The sequence below is a fragment of the Cyprinodon variegatus genome, unplaced genomic scaffold (assembly GCF_000732505.1).
Source record: "Cyprinodon variegatus isolate N-32 unplaced genomic scaffold, C_variegatus-1.0 Scaffold14, whole genome shotgun sequence".
Lineage (NCBI taxonomy): Eukaryota > Metazoa > Chordata > Actinopteri > Cyprinodontiformes > Cyprinodontidae > Cyprinodon > Cyprinodon variegatus.
This window is the reverse complement of record NW_015150467.1, coordinates 2,316,020-2,324,195: the sequence shown is the minus strand read 5'-3', so window position 1 is coordinate 2,324,195 and position 8,176 is coordinate 2,316,020.

Genomic DNA, 8,176 nt, shown 5'->3' with positions numbered 1-8,176 from the left:
CTAAACAGAGCTTAAAGCACTGGGATGCATTGTAGGTGTCCTGAATTCTGCCAGTTTTGTTTGTTGTTGTTTCTTTTTGGTTCGATGATTGTTTGCCTCTTCCCTCCTCTGTTCTAATTCGCTAATTAGAGCAAGGGGACAGTTATTCCCTGCCAGTATGTCACCACCTCCTCTCCTTTATGAGGATCATTGTAAATCTCCTTCCAAATACTTCAAATGACAGTTCGGTATTGTTGCTAGCTCCTATACATTCACCTTTTGTGGGGTCAACAATAAGAACACCATTTAGAATGTCCTTCTAATTAGCCTTCAGCCTATAGAAGTCATTACAGGACAGACACACACATGGATGATGCTGGTCCAATTGGGACTCCAACAACAACAAAAAAGTTGAAATATTGTAATTATCGCATAAATTCTCCTTTATAAAATGCAAAACACATAAAAGTGCATAAATCAGCATGTGTCACGGATAGTATATGTCACTTAAAATGTATCTTTGTTAAACTCTGTTGTGCCTATACATCTGTTCACACTCAGGATTGTGCCAAACCGTTCAGCATCTATGAGGTGGATAGGAATGTCAGGAGGCCCCTATGCTAAATAAACCATATAAGGATCCTGCTTCGCCTTCCTTCCTTACTGCCGAGTCAATTTGGACAGCACTTATCAAGGTGACTGGTGACGTACTTTGGCTTTGGCTTTAGTGTCCTTGATTTGCCCGATTCAGATGAAGCCCAAGTGTTAGTCTGCACTGCCCACCTTTCTGCGTTCGTCTCCTCAGCTGGCTCTCACTGACCTCCAACTTTGACCATGTTCTGGACTCTTTGAGTCTGCCAGCCATCATCCAGTCTGCTAAAAGTCTCCATTTGCTTGTCCCCTCCTGGTTCTCCCCTGATCTCCCTCCTCAAGCCTGCATTAGAAACTTTTAGTAAATCTTTTAAACTCACTCTGTGTATGGCTTGAATCGTGGGTTTTGACAGGACCTCTTGTGACAGTGGGTAATGTAGGCAGTAGGTTCTAGCTTTAAATAGTTTTTAGCTTTGACACAGTTTCTTGCACATTTTATTCTTTGTGTCTGCAAATCTGAAAATGTTCTCAAAGTGTAGACTTTGTAGATTTCTAACTTGAATCAGCTGAGCTTTGTTGAATTCCCCTGGGCTGTTCTGAAGGCCAACACATGTTTTCTCAGAGCCTCTGCGTTGTGTTGCTGTACATGGGAAAAACCTTACATTCCTCACCCACTTGTTGACCTTCATACACCCAAACTGTGCTGATTTCTCAGAGATACCTCAGCCATGGGAGAGGATGTTCCTGGTGCTCACAGGGAGGAGAGGCGTATGCAGCGGGAACTTCTCACTCAGCAGAAAAAACAGTGATGACACATCTGTGGGGAGTTACTCTGCTTTCAGTGTTTCATTTTATATATTATCTTAAGATAATAAGAACATTTTGATATTAAGAATAATGAGAATGCCTTTTATCTAAGTCTAGTTGTTTGTAGAAATCATTTACTACTTACAGTGATGTGTTATGCTTCAAATCTGTCCTTGCTGTGACAGTAAGCAGCCTTCCTCCTGCTTACACGATGGCAGCACTCCACATTGCTGCAAGCAAAACAAATCTCATATTCAAATAGGATTACACTGAAGGTTTGATGAGTCAGACATCAGAAAAAGGAAAATCCAAATTTTTGTGCATAAATATATGCAAAAATATTTCAGGTTCTACAAAAAAATGTCAAATTAATAAAGAATTATAATGATCCATCTGTTGCTCACATGACAAGGTTTCTGGGGCTTATTTGCATGCAACTGGGAATGGGTCCCCCCATTGCTGTTGAAAAAATAAGCTCTGAGAAAATATTGCTTTGCACCAAGTTTTGCTGATCAATCTGAATTGGGTATTTAGGTTAAGATTTATTAGGCTTTGCTCAAATGAATGACTACTTTCAATGTTGTGAAAAGAAAGGAACATTTAAACGCTGGTGGGTTTGCACAGATTCTGATGAAGGCGGTCCTTTATAGCTTCCAGTGTACTGACTTATTATACATGGGAATTATTGTGTAACAAAAATGGGAGTAAGACAAGCAGCCGAGTTATATTCAAAGTCCCGCTGTGGATGAAGGTAAAAATCTTATAAGGTCCTTATTTTACATGGCAGTTCCAGCCAAGCCTGGACCTCATCAGATTTATTACCTGTTGCTATTCAAACTCCTGTTCTGTGTTATCTTAACTAGCTGATCAAACAAAGTACCCCCCCCCCCCCACACACACACACACACACACACACACACACAAGTGAAATCACCAGTATTTGAAAGGGAAATTGCATCTCTTTCATAAAATAATTGGATGAAAACAATACGATACAATAATTAAAATGTCATTGGTATTGAAGCTTAGACTGCTGTTTGGCAGATATTAAGTGAATATTTTTTCTCTGAGCAGAGATTCCCGACATCTGATTTGTAAAACATCTATTCCACAAAGTTGCAAACAAAGAGTTTACATACACCTATGTGAAAACATGTGAAATCTGACATTTAATCCAGCTAAACTTTGACTTTTAGCCCAGTAACGATTAATATTTGTTGTTATTTGCTTAAACCCTCAGAAATTAATCATTGTTTTTCATTTAATAATCTGTCCTAATTAAGAAGTGTGCTGGTGTTTTGTTGTTATCTTGTAGATTGGGCTCATAAGCTGTATGATCCTGATGAAATCTTCAGTCCTGTAGTCTGTTTTCCTTGCACACAACTTTTCAGTGGGACAGAGATCAGGGCTTTGAAGCAGCCGCTCATAATCTGACTGTTTCATATATAGAGTATGACTTCTTCTGTTCAGAGTGGTATTTCAGCCAGTGTAGAAACGGGAGTTGTTTCACATTAAATGATGACATTCCTTTGCTCGTTTCAGTCAGGATCCTCAAACGGTCTTTTAGGTTCTGGTGTTTATCCAGGTATTTCATATCCATCTTATTCCAAACCTGTCCCCTTCCTAGGCTGTATGATGTTCAAATATTTCCATGCAGACATTTGCTGGAATAATCCCGTGTTCACAGAGCTGTCATTATGAGAGATTTAAACATTGTCTTTCTTTGTTTTTCTAGGAAAACTGCCATTAAGGGTCATGATCTGTCATGCATAAAACTCTGTAAAATCTATGGTAAGTCAAATGGAAAAACGATAATAAAGATAAAACATACTGTAATATGATTTTTGTAACTGTTTTCCTAATTCATCAGAAAATAAATGCCAACATAAATATTCAGATACACTATATGCTTTGTTTGTGGGTAAAAAATAAAGTAGATTGGGACAAAAACCTATGATATGTCCAAATTGGGTGATGCGGTAGATTGACCTGGAACATTTTTGGTTTGTCTCCAGCTTGACTAAAACTGCAAATTCGAACCTTCTCAAATATAAACATAATATTCCCTACTGAGAAATAAACCCACTAAATAAACAGGGGCATTTGGTCTGTTTATATGAGCAGTAAAACGTAAAAGAAAAACCCAGGAGATGTATTGCAACTAATATGCTATTGGTGAGTAACACAAAAATGGTATTTTGTTGTAAGCACTGTACATTAGTCTGCTAAGCAGTTATAGATGGAGTTAGGCTGTATAAAAAAAATACTAATCATAATTTAAAAGGAACTGCACATGAAATTATACTAGAATCTGTACTTTTAGACCAAAGCAACATGTAAATATGACTGCCATAGTTGTCAAAATCAAATTGTCCAGGAGTCTGCTGATCAGACATGGTGTATTATGAGAAAGTGGTCTGAAGTGGTTTAATCCTGTATAATTCATGGAGAGCAGCAGTTTGACACATTTTATTTTTACTCCTCGGCTATAAAGCGTGTGCCAGATGCCCCTTTTTCCTTCAGGGAGGCCCTCGCATTCAACTCACAGCAGCTGGGGAGCGCTTTGAGGCAAAGGAGTGGCCCGGAGACCGGGGGAGTTTTTAAAGATGTAATGGGGTGGGGGGGATCTTTTTGATTCGCCTACTCATAATCTGGCACACGCCTGTGACAAAGAAACCCCTAGCCTGTCAGTCTTTGATCCAAATTAGCAGTGTGAGGCCTGGTGTGTGAGGGGTGTTCCTGCCTATTTAAGTCTTTTCTGTAGATGTGTAGGATAGAATAAGGGGGTCGACATGTGGCTGGAGACAGCAGGTTGTTTACTCAGATGTGGTTATAATGCTAAAGCAGGGTTTGTCCTGGAGAAGTGTATATGGTATACTGTGAGGCTGAAACTATTTTCTTTGTTAATGTGTGCATGAAAAATTGATTTTTCTTGCATTGCCTGCCAAGATGTGATTCTGCAGTTCAAAATTTTACTAAATCAGTTTTATCCAATACCTTCGCCAACTTGCTCTTCATCTATTGCAGAGGTCTTCAACGGGAGGTCCGTGACCCCTATGGGGTCTGTGGAGGTACTGCATGGGGGTCGCAAAAGTTTTGGTTGATTAGACTTTTTGTTTGATATTCTCCCCTGCAATTTATTTCCACTAATTGAAATGTCTCTAAATACACATTAACATGAATTAAGATTAACACTGAAGTAAACAGATAAATGGAGGCAGAAGATGTCTTTCAGTCATCAATGCACACATTCAGTGACACACAGGAGCTCTTTCAAGCTGGGCACCATTTCATTCACAACACCTGTCCATCAACCAGGAATCAGAATCAGAAATAATTTAATAATCCCAGGAAAAAATGATTTTCGTTACATGACTTCATCTGTAAAAGAGTTACTATAGGACCAGTTTGATATAACACAATTTCAAACAATATATATATTTAGGGGAACCTTGCTCCATCTTACCATCAGTTTGGGGGTCCTTAGCCTGGAAAACATTGAAGACCCCTGATCTATTGTGTAACACACTTTCCTGATGTTTCTACTTTTTAGCTCATTAGTGCCTTTAAAAGGTGTTCACAGCAGTAACACTTATTTGTTTAGGTGATAAACAAACTCATGGACACTTGGCTGGCTCCTTCAGAGTTTTTGAACAGATCCACAAGTCAGGTTTTTCCTACATAGTGTTCATCCTGCCATTTTTTTCTATCAGACACATTGTCTTTAGAACATTTAAACCAGCAAGCATACTGAGCTGTTCACATGGCTTAGGCTTAAGGTCAGTTTACCCTATCACCATTTTGAACCCCTATGTAACACTCATGTATTGTTGTTTCACGCGAATTTAGTGTAAACATCAAATTATTTTCCAGACTCAGAATTCCTGAGTTTTCAATCCTCATTTATAAAACTTCAAGTTTCATTTTGTACAACTAGCAGATAGACGGGCTCCATGTGGCTGCAAAATATCTAAACAGAGGGAATCAGGAGAAGAACACAGGAAAAGATCTGAGAACAATACAAAAGAAAGGAATGATAGGCAAGGCAAGGCAAGGCAAATTTATTTGTATAGCACTATTCAGTACAAAGACAATGCAAAGTGCTTTACATGATTAAAATATAGGAAAATAAAAAAGAGTCAAAGCAAGTAGGAAAAAAAATAAAATAAAAAAGGCAGAAGCAAAAAAGAACATTAAAAACAGTTGGACAAAAGAAAATAAAAGTTGAACTAATATAATATAATATAATATATAATATACTGATATGAAGAAGAAAGGAGGCAAGGACCAAACTCTTGTTCATGTCGACATTTGTATCATGGGTGGTAGCAGAGCCAACAGTTAAAAAAGTAAAAAAAATCTTTTTTGCATTGTGATATTCTTGCTTACTTGCTCTGGTGCCAATTACATTTAAAAAGTTAAACCAGTTATTAAAAAAAAAAAAAAAAAAAGTTTGTCTGTCATCCATCCATCACCCAGGATAAACTAAAAACATAAACATTTCTATGGATAAAATTTGTGAATGGTCTAAGGAGGTGATAATCTTTTAATCTTAAGGGTTATCTAACATGTTGGCACTGAACACCTATAGTTCAAATAACACGTGCAATTTGAATAAAGAGGACAAAATAGTTAGCTTGAATGCATCTCTCAGGAGCAAAATACTTTTTGAAAGCATAGAAGGGAAGGTTGGCTTCATTTGCCTTAACTACAAACTGCCACAAAGAAAGGAGAAGTTCCTTTTCCCAGACAAACAAATTCTACCGCACCCAGAGGATTGTTAAACAAACTGTTTCAACGGTGATCTGGAAAATACAGAAAGGGGAAGTACAACCGTCCCTTTATTATGCACTGTGTTTTGTGATAGAGTGGCCACTTTGTCATTATTCATGTGTCTGTGGTGCCTCAGGCCCTGTTATGAATGAATCAGTCCCCCGAGGCCTGCTGTGAACCCAGAGGGTCAGGAGATGAGATGCAGGCTATGCTGTGGCTGAACACGCTTGTCACTGTAGATTGTCCTCACAGAGGACAGGAGAACATTTATTTAACACAAAGTGGACTTTAGGTCCATGCAGAACATTCACTTTCCAGGCTCACAGCTCCTACTGCAATTTACTTAGCTGGAAAAGCAAAGACATTTTTAAAATTAAAATTAAATATAATTCTGAAATTGAGTTCTGTTCCAAATTGGTAACTGCACCTCAGTGATGGTTCTACTACAGAAAACTATCTCTAACTTAAAAATTTAAAATGAATCTGAGGGATATTTCATTTGAATATGGAAAAGGGCTCTCCACCCTGTGCTTTTAGTAGATCTGATGCATTGAATGCTGCAGCTTTGGGCTTTTAAGTTTTAAAGGTTGCTGGATCCCATTTTTAGCAGACACTTTAGAGTCTTTAGCTTCAGCAAGAGTTCTTACTTGATTCTGAGGCCAGAGCTGGAGAGAAGCTCTGGAAAATATTTAAAACGTGATATTTATTACATTATTATATGAAACTGAGGCGTTTTCAAGCCAAGCAAATCTCCTAGAGTGTTACTGAGGACAAAAACTGTATGGGGGCATTATGGGGTGAACTGTAAATTCCATCTTATGTATTTCCACTTCTTGCCTTACCAACTCCCAGACACACACACACACACACACACACACACACACATAAGGCACGTGGTCTGCACTGGGGGGAAAACAAAGACTTGCAATCAATTTCTTGTTTACATGTAAGAAACTGAGCAAGAGCGACATCTGGTGGCAATAATATGGAACTAAGTATTTTATTGTCTCCTGTATGGAAAATATAACAAGTGTTTTCTTTTTCTCTGCTGTTCTAGTTTAAGAATTACTATATGAGTTTATTGATATAACTCAAATGAAAGCGCTTCATTTTTTTTTATTATTATTTTGCACAGCGAAATTTTAAAATATGACAAATGTTTGGTATTGGTTGTATTCTAATTTTTTAAAACTCGACTTATTGTAATTGGATTTAATTGGGCAACTCCATTTTCCCCAGGAGAAATTCCCCAAATTTGCTCATATCTGGTAGAGATATATTAAAAATATAGGAAAAACTGCAACCTCAAATGACACCCTAGAGGATATAAAACACCACAAGAAAAATATTTAAAAAATGGAAAATTGGAATAAAAGGAGAAAAATTGAGCACTAGTTGAACATATTAAACATCTTTGAGAAAGAAAAAAAAACACATATGTGCATGGAAATGTAGGATGTAATATTTAGATAAAGAGGATCACTTGCCAGAGTATCAATGAAATTAGATGGAGTGGCGGCCTAGTGGTTAGGGCATAGAGCTTGTAATCCTGGGGTTCTGACTTCAAGCCCCACTCCCATAGACTGCCACTCTACGTCCCTGAGCAAGACCCTTAACCCCACACTGCTTCCCGGGCAACTCACAATGGCTGCCCACTGCTCCCCAAGGGGATTGGATAAATGCAGAGGTAAATATCTACAATGTGAGATCAATAAAGTTAAATTATTATTATTAAGAAAGGGACTTTCATAATAATAAAAGGAATTGTTTATTTTATTTCTGTATGTGATCTTGTTTTCTATGGAGGACCAACTCTGCCATATTTAAAAATATATACAGAAATAAACAAATGCTCAATAAATAAACAGGCATGCAATTAATTGCCCCCAAATATACAATAGACAAATAAATGTAGGTAGAAATTAAATTATACAGTGAGAAATAAATGTATGAATCTCGTTTAATTCGCTTCTTTATTTATAAGACAAACCCCTCCTCATTTACATATGGAGGCAGAAATGCATAC